Here is an 18729-nt window from a genome sequence, read left to right as displayed (position 1 = left end):
GTCAGGACATCGTTAAGTTCATCCAGCTTCCAGGTGGCTTTGGAAATCAAAATGCCAGAACAAGCACAAATTCTTTTTCTGGTTACTCCTCAATGACAGACTAAGTACAAGGAATGTACTCCGAAGAAAACATATGGATCTACCCTCTTATTCTTGTGTCTTGTGCCCGAATAACAATGAGGAAACCTTGTTCTATGTCCTCCTAGCATGCCCTTTTGCCCAAGAATGTTGGATCAATATAAGCCTGTTTGCTACCTTGTCAGATGAGCCTTACACCATCCTCAATAGCTTCAAATCTCAACTACAAGTCCAGTTTTTTATGGAAATCATAATTCTCATGAGTTAGTGTATTTGGATGGCAAGAAATAACTGCAAATTCAGAGGAATCATTCCATCAGTTCAGGGTGCCATGTTGCGGTTCAAGATTGTTTTTACTCAGGTTATCCTTCGAGTAAAAGAGGATTGGAAACAGCCAATGTTGGAATGGCTAGAGCATACATTGTAATCTTTCTGATTTTCTTTTCCTCCTTCTTTATTTCCTGAATTGTACCTCTCAGACTGCTATTGATTTTCTTTGTTTTATTTAATATATATCCAGCAGGGGATCATCCCCTCCTATTTCATCAAAAAAAACATTTTGCAAGTTTTGTGGGTTGTTTGGACGTTGGATTGCCATAGTCGGTTATATCCCATCCTTTGCCGTAGCTTTCTTCTTTTATCAATTCATAGTGTTTTAGTTGACATTCCGTGGATGAAAGATGATGTCAAATACCTCATGTAATATTTTTCATATCTTTCTATGAATATTTTCATCCTCAAAGTACCATTATCTTATTTAAGTGTTTCAATTATTAGAATTAGATGAAGTAGTTGCTCCTGGTGATGCATTTATGAGCATTTCGATTGAGGGTGCGTTTGGCAGAGCTCCCAAAGCTGATTCTCTGCTAATTCCAGCAGGAGCTCTGCCAAACAGTTTTTCAGGGAGAATTGATTCTCTGCTGATTCTATGAAATGATATTCTCTGAAATGAACTAAGATTCTATGAAGTGATTCTCCATCCTAATTTTAAGAGTTTATGCTAGAGACTCACTTTCAACCACAGAATCACTTCTCTCAAAGAACCAGCTCCCATAGAGAATTAGAATCAGATTGAGCTCTACCAAATAGACCCTCAATGTACTTTTTGGATCTCATGTTTTTTCACTCAAGGTGCCAATCTTAGATTATTAGTAATTATACACTTCATTGAATCCAGTGTAAAAATAATAATAATAATAATTTGAGGCTTACTAAAATGATAAGGGGTATATGAAATAATCGTTCTTGCTCCTTCTGTCTTAACTCTTGATGAGCGGTCAATTACTACTATAAGAATGGATGGAGTCAAGGAGCTCAGTAATTTTCACAAAAGAGGAGCTCTTTAATTAGTGGAATTAAGGTATGTCAACATAAGAAATAATCAAATAATAATGATGGAAAATTGCCTTGGAATGAATGACCTCTGCATTTGGTATAACAAAGCGATAATGGCTAAAATTTTGGGGAAAAAAACATGACGGCTAAACAACAGTATGTAACAAAATTTACCGATTTTGTTGCAATACACTACAGTTCATAGCATGATTTATTCCTTTTTCCTCTCTTTGTACAAATTTTCATTTGAGCTTCAATTTTACAGGTAGATAAATACTTATTTTATCCATTGTGTTTGTTAAGATTTCTCATACACTGGAGGTTGCATTTTGTGCGTGCTAGCACCTACAGTACCTAGCTTGCAGGGTGCTTGGAGCAACAGATATTTTCTCAGGTCACACCGGCTCAGTTTGTTTTCTTTTTTCAGAAGGACGTGAGCCGGCTTAGAGTTGTCACTTCGGAGTGGCACTGCTGACCGTTTGAGCCACTGCCAGACGTGCGCTTGTGACTCTGTGAGTGACGGGTCTCCCCGGTCGCTTCTGAATGCAGGTTTGGCCGCACCAGCGCCCGGCTTTTTGTGTGCCGCGCCCTCCTTCACCCCTTCCTTGCTCGTCTCCTGGGTGCGCCACCGCCAGCGAGCAGCAGCACGGGCGGCGGCCGCTGAAGGCTGCGTCATGCATGCCCAATGCTGCTTTCGCCAGGGGCGAAGCTAGCACTGAATTGACCGTGGTGCACTGCTTAAGAGACTTGTAAATTTTACTAGAATTATATGGTACTTTTGAGTCTAATTAGTGGTAAATAAAAATTTTAGGGACAAAGTGGCTTCACCCTGACTTTCGCTGTTACTATAAACTCTTGAAGCTGCTTGCATCCGAGTGACCACCACTCAACAGGCAAACAACGGAATTTGACCCAAACGATACACGACAATACAAGTCCAACACCGAATCATTGCTGATAACTACCATAAATTTTGAACCATCTAAAGAACATCAAATCAAGACATCATAATTCAGCAAACAACAGAGATGGCTCGTGGAAAGGTGCAAACGGAATGTCAGAAGAGTGATTACATGCCATTATTTAGCAGAAGACATGGTTGTGCGTCGAGCGAGTGCATGGGTGTTGTCGGGCCCGAGAAATGGTGCGCGTCCTCGAACCCAAAAGGAATTTGTTAGGCCCACATATGGTACATTGCACAAAGCTTGTTTGGCCTGCTCAACTGTCGCCGGCGTTTGAACTTGTCGCCGCAACATCTTCCACGTGCTAATAATGCTGAAAGTGCTAGCAAATCTTTCACATACCATTGCTGCTGCCTGCTGGTATGTGGAATTCATTGGCCATATGATTCGTGGTGGAAACATTCACTTGTGCTACTATGTGTTTCTCTCTTGCATCTTGTGTACTGTAAAACTTCACTTGACAAAATCAAAACAATGTAGCCAGCGAGCAGCAAATCCAAGAGCATCGACACCACCAGTGACGGTCCCATTGACCAGATAATAACTTCACGACACCAAGTAATTGGCACCAATAAGTAGGTAAGTACATCTCTTACTCATTGGGGACCTGCAAACACCATGGAGATTTCCATGTTTTGATAGTTTGTTCACAGAAATTTATTCCATGCCTTTTTTTTAGAAAACAGGAGGGTGTTATCCCTGCTGGTTATATATTGAAAAAAAGTAGAAATTACAAAAAACAAGAGGCAGTGTGAAGAGTTAAGAGACAAAGAAAGAAAGGACGAAAACATAAAAATTACAAAGTCTGGTGCAACCATTCAGACATAGGTTGGTGCCACGCTTCTTTTACTCTGTGTTTAAGTAGAGTAAAGATCTCAGTAAAGCAGCTAAGAGCCCTTGAATATGTGGTTGCATTCCTTTGAAAATCAAGTCATTCCGAGACATCCATATGCACCAACACATAATAATGATGATTTCCATAAAGAATGGCACTTGCAGTTGAGTTTTGAAGCTGGCCATAATGGAAAAGTGGTCTTGCTGAAGATCTGGGAATAGACCTAGTTTAATCCAGCATTCTTGCGCAAAAGGGCATTGCAGCAAAAGGTGGAAAATAGTTTCATCCGATCCATGAGGGCATAACACACAAGCGTAGGACGGTAGGGCCAAATGTCATCTTCTCAGAACATCCCTTGTGCTAAGCCTGTCCTTTAGGATCAACCAGAAGAAGACTCTATGTTTATTTTGACATCTTGAGGCCCATAACCATTTATATACCGGGTGCACCTGTATGTGTCCTATTAGGAATTTGTAAGCTTGTCTTGAAGAATAGAAAGGATTACCCCAAATATAAGTCCAGACATCAGCATTATTAGAGAAGTGTACATTATCAAGGTCTGAAGCCAACTGAAGCAATTGCATGTATGGCCGAGTGGGCAGTGGCAAATGGAATAGATGCTGGAGTTCTGTAATCTCCAAAGCCCTTTGGAGAGATATATCTTGTGACTTAGTGAATGAGTAAAGGTGCGGGTAGGCTTGTGCTGGAACCTGATTACTCCACATGTCATGCCAAAGGTAGCAAGTACTACCATCCTGAACTGAGACAGTAGCTATCCCTTTGAACTTGTCTAAAAACTTGACAATGTCTCTTCACCAAAAGGATCCTTTCTTTACTCGTCCTGGTAATTTACCATTGGGGTAATACTTCTCCCATAATAACTGCACCCAAGGGATATCCAGTTTATTGAAGAACTTGTGGAGGTACTTAAGCAATAGGACCTCATTCTGGGTTTGTAGGTTTAGGACACCAAGACCACCCTCCTCTTTTGGTAGGATGACCAATTTCCAAGCTGCCTTCGGAGGCTTTTTATTGTTGATGTCTGAACCTCTCCAGAAGCAATGTTTTCTGTACTTGTCCACTTGTTTGTATACAGTTTTGGGCAGCAAAAAGGTACACATATGAAACATAGGTAGTGAGGTGAAGATGGAATTTACCAGTTGCAGTCTACCAACCTCAGAAAGATAAGAGGATGTGGAAAGCAGTCTTCTTTCACATTTAGAAACCATAGGAAGAAATTCATAAATTGTTGGTTTGGTCAGACCAAGAGGTAATCCTAAGTATGTGAAAGGTAAGCTACCAATAGTCCATCCAAAAAGTTAAGATAATGATTGTATCTTGGCTTCTGGAATATTGATTGGCACCATCATGGACTCGTTAAAGTTTACTTTCAAACCAGTGGATGTAGCAAAGTCATTTAGGATACCTTTGAGGTGTAGAAGTTGTGTGGGGCAGCCTTCCATAATAATGAGAGTGTCATCAGCATATTGTATAATGGGAAAGTCTTGGCTATAGTTTACTTGTAAAGGAAGATGCAAATGACCCTGTGTTTTTGCATGGTTCAGAAGAGTTTGAAGTCGATCAGCACCAAGAACAAAAAGAAGGGGTGAGAGAGGATCACCCTGTATGACTCCCCTCTTACAGATGAATGTTTTTCCTAGAACTCCATTCAGAAGGATGGAGGAAGTCCCTAACTCAAAAATACGCTCCATCCATTGCAGCCATCTTAATCCAAAACCCTTGTGCTTCATAATCGCCATCATGGTTGAGTGCTTAATTCTATCAAAAGCTTTCTCAAAATCCAATTTGAGAATGACAATCTCTTTTTTTGATTTGTGACACAGGTACAAGTATTCAAAAGTCCAAGCAAGGCAATCCTGAATGGTTCTTGACTTAATAAACCCATATTGGTTTTTATGTACTAGGCTAGTGATCAACCGTTGCAGTCTATTAGCCAAAAGCTTGGTGAGCAACTTTATAGAAGTGTTGAGCAAAGAGATTGGTCTGTAGTCTAATACAGATGCAGCTCTATCAATCTTAGCTATTAAGGAAACATAAGATCCATTAATACTTTGTAGACAAATGTCACCCGCATGAAAGGCTTGGGAAAGGTCATAAAAATCTTCCTTAATAATATACCAGCATGTTTTGATGAATGTGGTGTTAAACCCATCAGGTCCAGGAGCTTTATAATTTGGTAAATCTTTAATGACTACATCATTTTTTTCCTGAGTAAATGGTTCTTCCAGGCTTTGGAAACGTCTATAGGGCACCATGTATCTTTAAGACTCCTAGCTGAAGAAATGTCTCCATCTTTCCAGACTTCAAGTACTAGTTCAGTTGCTGAGAGCAAAACTACAAATTCTCTCATGCTCTTAATCAGTTCCCTTACTAAGCATAATCACTAGGACTTGATCACTATTCCACTGTGACCAACACATGCTGGTTGAAGCCAGAGGGCCCGCACGCTTCACTGTTGATCTTCATCACAAGAGACATCCCTTAATGCCATGGCCTTCATGCAGAATCAAATGGATGAAACAAACATCAGTGGTAATCACGGAACCAGTCATTCATGGTAGAACAAAGGCACAAAGATATATTCAAAAAGAAAACCGTTGTTCAAGTGCACCAATTCATGCTGGGTCTATATATAGGCATTTGGCGTACACAACCGCTTGCCATATTGTGGTAGAGCACTATATAAATCATCACAGTATTAAGATAGGTATTCACAAGAGCACAACAAAAGAATTGAATATTGGTATATGGAAACTAAATTTCTATGATTTTGTCAAGAGGACACTGAAAAAATAACTTCCACACAACAGGGCAATTTATTAGTGTCTTGTAGGCAAATTGCCCAAAAAGAAATGGGTAGTTGATCACCTTAGTTCTCTCTCGATGTCTTCATTTCCAGGATCCAACTTCTGCGCATCCAGGAGATCAATGCAGGCTTGATTGTTGTCCTAAGATGAAAAATGTAGCAAATCTCAGTCATATAAGGCAAAACCTCATGCAGCTAGACTTGGAAGTGAATAAGCGAATTAGCAGACGTGTCTCACCCCGAGTAGCATGTAAGTCGTAGCCTGACAGTAGTAAGCTTTCACCCAATTAGGGCACATCATCCTGCACATGTGAGCATGCATCTGACAGAGCACCTTCGCTGTCACCCATACTTAGGGCCTGTTTGGTTGCTCACTAAATTTGCCATACCTAACCTTAGTCGTTAGCCACACTTGTGGCTTACCTAACTTTGTGGCAAAATAGATGTGTTTGATTAGTAGCCATGTCTAAGGTTAGTTGTGGCAAAATTTGCATAGCAAGTGTTTGGATTGCTACTATAAATATTTGGCAAAAATTTGTGGCAGTGTTTGGTTTGCAGCCAAAGTTGGTTGTGATCACCCAAACACCATATATAGGTGAGAATACCTCTCTCTTGATGTTAAGTTGGTACTGCTACACTTCTGACAATTCAGATGTAAATTGAAAGCAAGATCTGGATCTCATTCATCGATCATGATAGTCAATATATATTTTAATTCTTTTACTTACAAAATGCTTACAGAAATGGAAGTACTAGTTCCCATAAGCAGTCAGGAACTAGCTATATGAACCTAGGCAACTGACCACTACATCCTATTGTAAACAAAAGCACTGCGGCTAGATACCCAAAAGAACCATCGCAGCTAAATATCCAACAGAAGTATCACAACTAAACAGCAAAAGCACAAAGTTGGACCTAGTGCGGTTAATAATTTTCACCAGTGAGAAACTTGTACACCCAAGTCTGCAGAGTCGTGTCACTTGCACTGCTTAAAAAGTCACGCAGAACTTTTGTGTCATTGTGAGCTAGATACTGACAAACAGTTATCTTATCATAAGTGGTAATTGCATTGTCATTGCCTCTAACCTCTCCCACAAGCTAGCATGAGGGTTTGGAGGCTGGGGCACTTGAGGAGCAGGAGCATTGAGAAATTTCTGGAGTGATAGCAATGTGGAATTCAACTGTTTAGCGGACTCTGATAAATGGCTCTTAGGCTTTTTTGGCTTCTTAGAAGGTGACTTGCTACCTCTTGGACGCTTGGTACCAGCTTGACTAGTGCAAGATGAGCTTTCTCCACCAGGTTTATTAGATAATGGTGATGGCAAAGTGTCAGAATCATCACCATTTAGATCTTCAGGAAGTGCGTTGCCACTCATGTCATTCAGCCCTTGTGAATCATCACTCTCAGAATCATCATAGTCATTCATGCAAGTGTCCTAGTCGGTGGCAAGAGAACCATCAGCATTAGTGCCCACGAACAGCTCCTGCATCTCATAGAAGAATTTGATGGGCTTAGAAAGCAAGTGCCTAGCCCTATCCTGCATTTCATGTAACAGAATTAATTAGCATTATAGACATTTTAATTATATTGCTTTATGAGAGGAAATAAAATTGCACATACATTGAGATTTGCTTTTTCAGACTCTGAAATAGCCACCATGCATCTAGTGCCATCAAACACATTGCCACTGTTGCTCAAAGCCTTCGAGACATACTTCCAGTTTTCTTTGTAGTGCCTAAAGTGACGATCAACTTAGCAACCGTCACCCCCATAGCAAATTCTTTGTTTAAGGAATCAGCACACTTCATATGATGTTGCTTCTTGAACTTAAATCCAGCATGCTTGTTTTTCATGTAATCAATGCACCAATCCAACATGACTTAGTCTGACCATCATCCCAATTGATGGTTCTTTCACGAGAAGGCCCATCCCCATCAACTTTTCCCTTCCCTTTTGCCATTGTTGTTCCTCATGACATGAGACAATTGAATTATACATACAACCATAATAAACTTAGAACATAATTAATAAAAAAGGATTGTGCTCTGCAAATAGTAGAACTGAAAGTCTCATAATGTGCACATACATAGCAAATTGGAAAGGCAAACATGAAAAGAGATTAGGCACCACACATCAACGCTTCTACATGGTTTTGAGGAAGGAAAAGCTTTCTACATGTTAGCTACATCTTCAGCTATAGGTTGTCCTACTTTATCCTCCCACATCTTTTGATCCAGCTGATCCCGTTTGCGTGCCCATGCTTGACTCTCCTGTTGCAAATCACGATGGATCCTCCTGCTCCCTGGTAGGGCTGAGTACCAAGCAACATCATCGTATACATATTCATCTGGACCATCCTCTAGGATCCAATTATGCAGCGCACAGTAGGCAATGACAATTTTGACTTGAGTTTTCAGAGGAAAGAACGGCTGACTTGCAAAGATCTTAAAACGATTCTTCAATGTACCAAATGCTCTTTCAACAGTTGTTCTAAGCAAAGAGTGGCGATGGTTGAACAACTCCCTCAGGCATTCTGGCACTCTAGTACCCCTATATTCTTTTAAGTGATAGCAAACACCATGGTACGGGGGTAGTATGCCTGGTTTTGCTGCATATCCAGCATCGGCTAGAAAAAATTTACCTACATGAATATGTGCACTACAGTTAGGTAAAGACTGAAACAACTTTTGAGACCAATGTGAGCCATGTGTACACTACTACAAAAATGATTTGTAGGGGCACCCCATTTTTTTTCTAGAGGCAAGCAAAATTGCCACCCGCACCTACAAAAGGAGTGGGGCTACTGTAGAAATCGACCTGCTCCTGGAAAAGCATTTGCAAGGGCAGGTCACGGGAGAACCCACCCCTGGAAATGGTGCGCCTATTTTCAGGGGCGAGCCATGTGGTGACCCACCACTAGAAATCACCATTTTTCGGGGCGGGTTACCCCATCACCCACCCCTGGAAATAGCGCCTATTTGCAGGGGCGGGTGATGGCATCACCCGCTCCCGAAAATGATTTCCAGCGGCGGGTGATGACATGGCCTGCCCCTAGAAATGGGCTCATGAAAATAAATTCATAAATTTTTCATATGATCTCGGATGAAGATAAACTTTATATCAAAATTATATAACTCGACAAGACCTAAAACTTTGTAGTTGAATTTTTTTTTCATTTGAGATTGTTTAGTACTTAAAAATATCCATTTAAGTTCTCTAGTTTTAAAATCTAAAACTTTTGAATTTTCAAATAACATCGGCTATATAGAAGCTCAACATCAAACTTGTAGAGCTCGACGAGACCTAAACTTATAAGTTGAAAAGTTTTCAATTTGAGATTATATAATACTTCAAAATGTCATTATAAGTTCTCTAGTTGTGAAATATAGAATTTTTGAACCTTCAAATGACTTCGAATATAGAGAAGCTCTATACAAAATTGTAGAGCTCTATATGAAAGTTGTAACACTCAACGAGCTCTAAAGGGATATAAGTATATATAAATAAATGAGTACATGCGTGAGATATGTTAATGTATAAGTATATGTGAATATATGTGTGAGTACATGTGAATGAGTTTAATGGATGTACTTTTTGAATACAAACTTTTTCATGTCATCTCGGATGAATAAAAACTTCATATCAAAATTGTAGAACTCGGTGAGACATAAAACTTTGTAGTTGACAATTTTTGCATTTGAGAGCATTTAATAGCTCAAAAATACATTTTAAAAGAAAAACAAAAATAGAGAAATAATTGTAGGGGCGGGTGATGGTGTCATCCGCACCTGGAAATAATTTCTAGGGGTGGGTAATGGCATCACCCGCCCCTAAAAATCATTTCTAGGCGCGGGTAATGGCATGACCCGCTCCTAGAAATTATTTCGCGCAAAAAAATCATAACTTTTTCATTCGATTTCGGATAAAGGTAAACTTTATATCAAATTTGTAGAGCTCGACGAGATCTAAAATTTAGTAGCTGACAAGTTTTTCATTTGAAATCATTTAGTACTTCAAAAAATTATTATAAATATATAAAAGAAACACAACGTGCCACATCAGCGATCCAAACCTCCAAAATTGAGATCTCCCATTGGTTGAGGCCTCCACTTTCCCCTCACTCTTTCTCTCTCCCTTATCTTCTCCACTCACCCGTCCACATCCTCCCTCCCTCTCCCCCTCCTCCCTCCTTCCCTCCCTCTCACATGCATTGATAATGGTCTTACTCTTAGCTACAAAAGAAAAAAAATTAAATAGCCGTGCTATAATTGGAGACAACGACCATAGAAGTCCTTGCCAAACCATAAGTTATGTGCGCTTTGAATTTATAAGCCTATTTAATCTGCTGGCAATATCTTATAGAGGTGGTACTTAAGCCTTCGCCGTGCCAGCATGGCCTTAACCCTCTTATATATCATGCCAAATTATATCATTCTTACTTGGCACGTTGTGTGCTCTCATCGTCTAGGTAGGCCCAAACACGATCCAGCACTACCGGACACAGGCAAATTGCCGAGTGCCAGGGGCACTCGGCGAAGGGCAGAATACCCTCGGCGAACCGTTTGCCGAGTGTAACACTCGGCAAACGGCACACGGCGAATATCGAGTCAGCAAACACTAGTTCGCCGAGTGTTTTGTGTCGGGCACTCGGCAAAGACTTTGCCGAGTGCCCAGAAAACACTCGGCGAACAATTATTGAAAAAATAAAAAAAACATGTACCAAACCATCCGCCGCCGCCACCTGCTCCTGCTCCGCCGCCGCCGCCGCCATCCACACCGCCGCCAGCCACCGCCACTGCTTCCCGCCGCCACGCCATGAAGCAGATCCGGTGGAGGGGCGTCGGGCGGCGGCGGATCCGGGCGGCGGCGGATCCGGGGCCGGGGGCGTCGAGCGGCGGCGGATCCGGGGGCGGCGGGGCCGGGGGCGCCGGGCGGCGGGGGGCTCCGGGCGGCGCTGGCGGCGGGGCCGGGGGAAGGTGTGGCGGCGGGGCCGGAGGAGAGGAGAGGGGAGGGGGCCGGGCCGGAGGCGTGCGGTGGCGGCGGCGGCCGGAGGCGTGCGGCGGCGGCGGCATGCAGGAGGCAGGAGGCAGGAGGGGAAGAGGTAGCAGGGGAAGAGAGGAGAGTGGGGGGAGGGGGCCGGGCCGGCCGGGGGGCGGGGGGGTTTAATTTCTTGTGGGCCGTCTGTTTGCCGAGTGTCCTACGTGGACACTCGGTAAACGGTGGATTTGCCGAGTGTCCACCATAGGACACTCGGCAAATGTTTTTTGAAAAAAATTTAAAAAATATCCAACAGTTTCAAAAAAATACCAAATTTTCACACGAACCAATATAGGTTCTCTACTGACTATACAAAAAGTTTTGTAGTCAAACCGAACTCGACCGTTACTTCGACTCTAAATTTTATCGAATCCTTCTCAAAGTTACTATTCTTCTTCTAAGATGCTTCGGTTTGTAATCATCGTACATGATGAAATGTGCAAAACCTTATCAATTTTTTTCCACAGCCTCCACGTATTATATCATCACATCATGGCAAATCTCATAATTTTCAGACTTTGATTGTTTTTTTACAATTTAAAAATACTACTGCCACACGTTCATGGTCGTGTTTCCTGAACAAGATGTTCGAAATTTCTTTTCATTTCATGGGTCAGGTCTCAAATTGGTCCAAATAATATGAATATCATTTTTCTACTCATTTTATTCCATAATTTGAATCACTTGCAGTTCAAATTTGACTTATACCAAAAATTCCCTTGAAATGCAATTAATTAAATAAATATAGCAAATAAATTCAAAAATATACCAAATTTTAACATGGAGTACCACATGTTGTATGTGGGGAGTAGAAAAAATTTCATGGTGAAAAGAGAAAAAAAAATTATTTTTTGCCGAGTGTAAAAAAAAACACTCGGCAAACCCCCCTCTTTGCCGAGTGTTTTTTTTTGACACTCGGCAAACCCCCCTCTTTGCCGAGTGTTTTTTTTGACACTCGGCAAAGAGGGGGCTTTGCCGAGTGTTTTTTATTTGACACTCGGCAAAGCCCCGATTTGTCGAGTATTTTTTTTTTTGCCGAGTGTTTTTGGCTTGGCACTCGGCAAAGAGCTTGTTTGCCGAGTGTCCGAAAAAAACACTCGGTAAAAAGAAAACACTCGGCAAATTTAAGGTTTCCCGTAGTGCAGGGCATGTAGTCGTGCCAACCCAAGACCCGACTCTCATAAAATACCATTAAAATAAGATTTATCTTGTTATAAACCATAAATTCACTACCCAATTCGTATGTGTGATGCAGTAATAAGAAGAGAAATTAACACAAGAAGAAGATATAAAGACTAAAAGATAGATCTGCCTATATTAGGGCACCCGCAAATTTATGAAGAGCAAGCTCTCTATAATTTTATCCACTTCAGCTATGGAGAACGCTATAGACTTCTTATTGCACAACAAATTAGCTATGGCATTTATTTCTAAATTTAGTGGGACCCACATGTCAGGAGTTTTTAATCCTACAATTCCTCTTCTCTTCCCCACGTTCTCCTTCTGCCTCATCTTCCCCAAAGTACTCTGCACGCCACGGCCAGACCCAATCTCCTCGCTGGCAGACTGGCATATCCACCTTGCTTCCGTCCGCGCAGGTGGCCCGGCAATCATGGACCCGATCCTCCGCGCTCCGCCTACGCCGGTGGCCTAGAGGTCGTGGCCCGATCGGAGCTTGCACGCTCCGCCCCGCATCTTCCCGCACCAACGTTCGCGGTCGAGCTCTGCATATTTCCTCCTCGCGCTCGCGGCCCGACCACACTTCTCGTCCTTGCGCCAGCGGCCCGCGACCTCGCCCCTCCTCTGGTCTTCCCCACGCTAGCAGACCGGCGGAGTGCCTATCGGCAATGGATGCCGCGCGGCTCAGCCCCGCCCCGCCTGCCGCATGTGCACCGGAGGCCGCCCGCGGTGGATGCCGCAAGGCTGGGGCACCCTCTCGCCGGATCCCTACGGCATCCACGACCGAGCCCCTGCCGGCGGCGAGCAGGGCGAGCTCCCCTGTCCCTCAGTGGTGGGGCCCGTGCTGCTCCTACCCGCCGGTCGTCATGCTCAGCTCCTCAATCTGCCTTGCCTCATTCGCATCCGTCGTGGGCCTGCTCCATGTGGGTATGCATGCTAGCGGCTCTCGCTAGCCGTAGCGACATATGATTCTCTCTCCTCATCTCTATTTCCTACGTGGAAGTCTTGTATGGAGCATACCAAACCTGTTGCAGCTGCCCTTATTATCATGTCACCGAGACCATGTGCCTTCGCGTTGTGCTGTGCCGATCACCATGGCAGATCATCCTAGGCAATATAGGCACGCCACGCCCTAGCATTCATGCAATGCTAACATGTCTCAGCAAAATTTATCATCTTATGTCATACCGTGCTTTGGATCGTGTTGAATGATTGTGCATTCATGTTATGCCTTAACAAACATATTTGAATTATTGAATATAGTACGTATTAAAATGGATATATAAAATAGCAGAGAATTAAAAAAGGGATGGATTGGATTGGATTTTGTTTCAATTTAAGTTGGACTAGAGTGGACGTGGACTACTAATACTTGGACATTCCTTTTTTTTTGCGAGGGAATACTTGGATATTCCGTGGATTCCTTTTATTTGGATATGGTACTTCGATCCATTCCCATGTCTACTTATGACTTCAGTCGTGAAGCGGAATACTATAGTTTTGCAACGGTTTTTTTTTCTTATCGCCAATATTTATCATATGAAAATCGTGAGTAAAAATCTATATTGGGGCACGCCCAAAACCCGATAACGCTCCGCCGTTCCGTCACCCACCCAATGACCAAGGCAATAACCCGACAACGACAAAGGCTCTGCCGTTCCGTTCCGTCACCCACTCACACTGTCACACACACCTGCTTTTCCACGAGGCCACTCCGCCGCCGCAGCCGCAGCCGCACCACGCTTCACTACTGCCCCCACCAACCCCAGGCGTCGCCCCCAGCAATCTGCTCCCACCCCGGGTCAGAACTCAGAAGCTCTTGGAGCCTAGGGTTCCCCCACTCCCATGGCGCTCCACCTCCACTCCGACGACACCGGGTTCTACGCCCGGGCCGCCATCGCGTGGCTGCTCTCCGCCTGCCTCGCCGCGGCGATCCTCAGGGGCTGGATCCGCGGCCAGGGCTTCCGCGCGAGGACGGTCCACCTCGCCACGCTCTTCTACAGCACCTGGCTCTCCCGGGACGCCCTCAAGCTGCACTTGGCCCACGGCATCCTCCCCGAGGTACCTCCGATCCGTCGTCGTCTTGCCCCCTTGTTCCTCGATCTGTTCGTAGTTAATTTCTTGGGCATTAACCAGATCTGTGGTTTCGTTTCTGACGATGGTCTGATCTGATGGATGGTTACCGTCGCATGCAGTCCCGCCGGCAGTGCAGAGGCCCCGTTCGTCGGCGTGCTGTCTGTATGGGAGCACATCCTGATGGAGAAGGCCTACTTCCGTGTGCTGCTGCGGGTCGCCGCCGTGTGCTTATTCGGGGGCCTGGCCGTGGGTGCGGCTGTGGGGAGCGCCATTTTGGGGAAGATGATGCCGGCGCCGCCGCCACAAGTGCGTCCGACTGTGGTTGTGCCTGGAAGGAGGGGTGGTCCCGGTGGAATTGGAGGCACCATCCTCGTCGAGATTCTGCTCTTCATCCCCTATGCTTTGTCATGCGTCCACAGCGTGCCCATCATGATTCTTGAGTATATGGCTGCTGCGGCGAATTGCGGGGATGCTGCGGCGGCGGTGTAGCCTGTGATAAGGTATAAGATTCTTTTTAGGTCCTCATTTGTTCATGCTTGGCATTATTTTGTGTAGCCGCCAACTCGGTTTTAATCTGTCAGCTAGTTCAAATCGAAGAAAACTTGCAAAGTTGCTGCCTAGTCTTGTCTCTTGTTCGTTTGGCTTCAATGCTTGTTCACAAGGGGATATTCTTCAGTACTGTACTGCTGGACCAATTTTCATCTCCGGCTAATGTTTTGGCTGCTGCTTGAATAGTTGAATGTGCTGCTTTGATTGCACATTTGCATTGCCATGTAGTCCTTAGATTCCTTACTTTAAAAGTCCAAATGGAATCCTGACTTGGTTAAGCATAAACTAAAATGTGGGTTGAGCTTTTAGTTTTGTCCATTTCTTTGTATGTTGTGTATGCTGTTTAGGCTTCTCTGTATATAAAGGTGGCATGCATCTTCTCAGCTTTCAAATATGCAAAGCCATGAGCTAGTCTTAACCTTAAGCTTTATATTTATTTATTGTTGGCTATTGTTAGGACTTTAGTATTAGCTCTTCATTGCAGATATTAACGGAAAGTTAGTTTGCCACTAATTTTAGTTGTCAGATATGGGCTGATTTGCTCTGGAAAACAGTAGCACGTACTGGTCTATGCGTTCTGATTGGACAGAGTGATCAGAACATGTGTTAGCATTGTTCTTATTCCTTCAGGTTTTTCGTATGGTACTGTGGAATGAAAATGTGCCACAAGAACATCAACAAAGAATTGTCTATCTATTTATTTTGACTATCATTTTATACTTCTCTATGCATTATACTGACAATTGATGTTGCCATTTCAGTTCTGAAACGCAACATGCGGTGATGATGGAATAAAAGAGCTTTAGCTACCGTCCACAAGTGACTTTGATCATTAGCTGAACCGTCGTGGAAGAGTAACAAGACTCAACGCTGCTGCACTTTCATTGTTTCCATCCTCAACCATTGTGGGAACTGATAGTGCCATAGTGCAGCTAGTATGTGGCCATCCGCCATCACCCATCTACGTTCTACATTCTGAGCCACGGAATGAAGTTCAGCTTTGAAAACGTCAGTTGTTGGTTTCAAACGTTTTACATTCATATCGTGGAAGGAAGCGGTTGTGTTCGTGAGATCCTGTTCGATTTCCTCCCTATATTCGTGTCTGCTGCAGATGAGTAACTAATTATCTCTGCATATGCGTTACCGATCGGTCGCCACCGATGGATAGCTTTGAACACGACCAGCATCATCGTCAACCTCACAAGAACTGATGAATCGCGCGGTCCCCGGTGCTTTTTTTTTTCTCTCGAGGAATATTGAACTGACGCGCTTGATAGCCGGGTTGCACGCTATGGGCAGTGTACGCGGCGTTTGCGAGACCAGCACCAGGCCAGCACTTGGTGTGCTTATTGGGTGACCACTGGTGTAGAGTTGCCAGCGAGCAGGGTCCCCTGGCATAGTGCGTGGTCGCGGCCTGATCTGCGGTGCTAGTCACGCACCAAGCCAGACACCGCTAGACTGCATGACTCGACCGGGGCTGTCGCCTTCCGTTTGGCCGTTGCCAGCGAAACCTTCGAGTCCACTGCTTGGACGACAGCTAGCTCGGAGGAGTCGGAGTCGGAGCTCCCTCCAACAGGCTCTTCCTATATAGCCGGACGCCAAAGTCGCACCATGTGCTACAAGTACACGACGGCTTCAAGCTACTCCCATCCGAATTACACCACCTCGCGCCACAATTAATGCAAACTATCACCATTGAACTATCTAAAAGGACAGCATCTATCAGCGCATCATAATTCAGCGACCAACAGATATGATGAGAGGAAAAGGGCAGATGGAATGTCAGGCTCCCAGCAAGAGAGCAATTACATATCTTATTTCCCGGAAGACATGGCAAACAGTTTCAGGTCTGCAATCTAGAAGGGCTATACAGCACCGTACCTTTCTCCATCCAAAGTTTCAAAAAAGTAGTTCATCACAATGCAAGCTACTCAAATGTAATGAATGGAAACCATTATTTAATATCCAACATCACGGCACTTCCACAATGCTTCGGAACTGCTATAGCGTCTGTCGCATATAACATCCTGTCACTCCAATTACTTGCTACAGTAATCGACATTTCATTGACAGGGAAGATTATTCAAACTTCTTCTACTCCAGGGAAATGCCATGCGTTCCAGAACTGAAATTACAACAAAAAAACCTATTAGGTTTCCACATACGAATTGCATACCATAATGCATGCATTGAAGCAAAGTGAAGATGTGACAAAACTGAAAGCCAAAGTATTAAGCAGCCACTTAATAAAAGTTGACGCTATTCCATGTTTGACATCATTTACAAATTTTGCCATGACATCAACCATCTTCTCATAAGGAAGGAGGACCAGAATTAGTTGTTTACGAAATAAAAGGCTGTGATGATTAAGTGTGCAGGCTGTAACCAATAATCAGTTGCAGAGAAAACATATATAATGTCTGAGCAGATGAACGCTTTGAGAAAAACTCCCTCTCCACCAAATAGCAATATACTGATATACAACCAACATTTCTAGTCCACATTAATGTTAAATTAAATTAAAAGGACAATGACTCAAGGACCATAAGAGAAGCAACATACACATTGGTAACATCAGATCAAGAACATTAAAGTCTGTATATCAAATAGGTTCTTTAAAATACAAAAAGCACACCTGCTGGTTAGATTGTGTGCCACTTTAGTTTTTAGGATCATACTGGTGGTAGTTGGAAATGTAGAAAAAGTAATTTGTGAGAACATGAGTACATCTGCTAAAATCAATGCCCATACAAAATCACAAGTAAACAAAAAGTGATACAACTATTTCAATCCAACAAAAAGGACAGCAACTCACGAAGCAGAAACCCTAATTGATTTGCCAAACATATGCTGATATGCCTCACTAGTTGAGCAGTGAATATGATTTGTAACCATTTACCATGGTGGATGGAGATTGCGTGGCAAAAAATACTAACAAGGAAAGAAGCACTATCTATTGGCAATCACCAAAAACAATCTTACAGCCCACCTTAATTAATAGAGCAGACTACGAGCTTGCTAGAATCACCATAAATTTAATTGTTGAGATCAATTTAGAAACAACAGAGAGGAAAATCACAGCATGTCAACTGACATATTGCTAAAATTCAAGTGTAGAACACAATTGATCATCTCTTATATATTTTGCTTGAAATTTGAACAGTTAACTTGGAAAATCCTTTAAACAGATAGAAAATCACTGCATAAAAACAAAGAATTATGATCCATTTGACAAACACGTTATTTACTTCCGAAATCAAACAAAGTTCAATGGAGAGCCTAGAAATGTATGGGTAAATGTATATATTACAAAGGAAAGAGGCATTCAGATAAGAAAGAAAATAATGAAGGAAAAACTGCTCTCACAGAGTCACAAGCAGTTTGGAAAATCCATTTGAGAATCATGTTATTTACTTCCCAGATCAGACAAAGTTCAATGAAGAGAGATGTATATATTACAAAGGAAAAGGCATTCGGATAAGAAATAAAATAATGTAGGAAAAACTGCTCTCGCAGAGTCACAAGCTGTTTGGAAGGGATTCAATCCTCGAGGAGGCTGATGAAGATATCAACTAAGGCATTCCACAAAAATGTGATTTTTTCCCCTATGAATGAAGCAGATCAAAAAGACACCTGACAAGATTAGGCTCCAATTCTGGAAAAAAATGCTTTCATCCTGGATTTGAGACCGAACGCATTGTGAATTGATACACATATGCAAGAAAAGAAAAAAAACATCTGGACGGAAACATCAAGGCATGAACAAATTCGATTATTTGCACTTATAGTTCTATGCACACACATGAAGCCAGGTCCATCAACCCACCATACATGCATGTAATTTCATGAA

The 18729-nt window shown here is 43.0% G+C and overlaps 1 pseudogene; it reads right to left on the bottom strand.

Moving 5' to 3' along the window:
* Positions 1–6961: 6961 nt before the first annotated feature.
* On the bottom strand, positions 6962–7998 carry LOC117861859 (uncharacterized; annotated as a pseudogene).
* Positions 7999–18729: the final 10731 nt, after the last annotated feature.

The sequence above is a fragment of the Setaria viridis genome, chromosome 6, assembly GCF_005286985.2.
Source record: "Setaria viridis chromosome 6, Setaria_viridis_v4.0, whole genome shotgun sequence".
NCBI lineage: Eukaryota > Viridiplantae > Streptophyta > Magnoliopsida > Poales > Poaceae > Setaria > Setaria viridis.
This window is presented reverse-complemented; position numbering and strand designations above follow the sequence as displayed.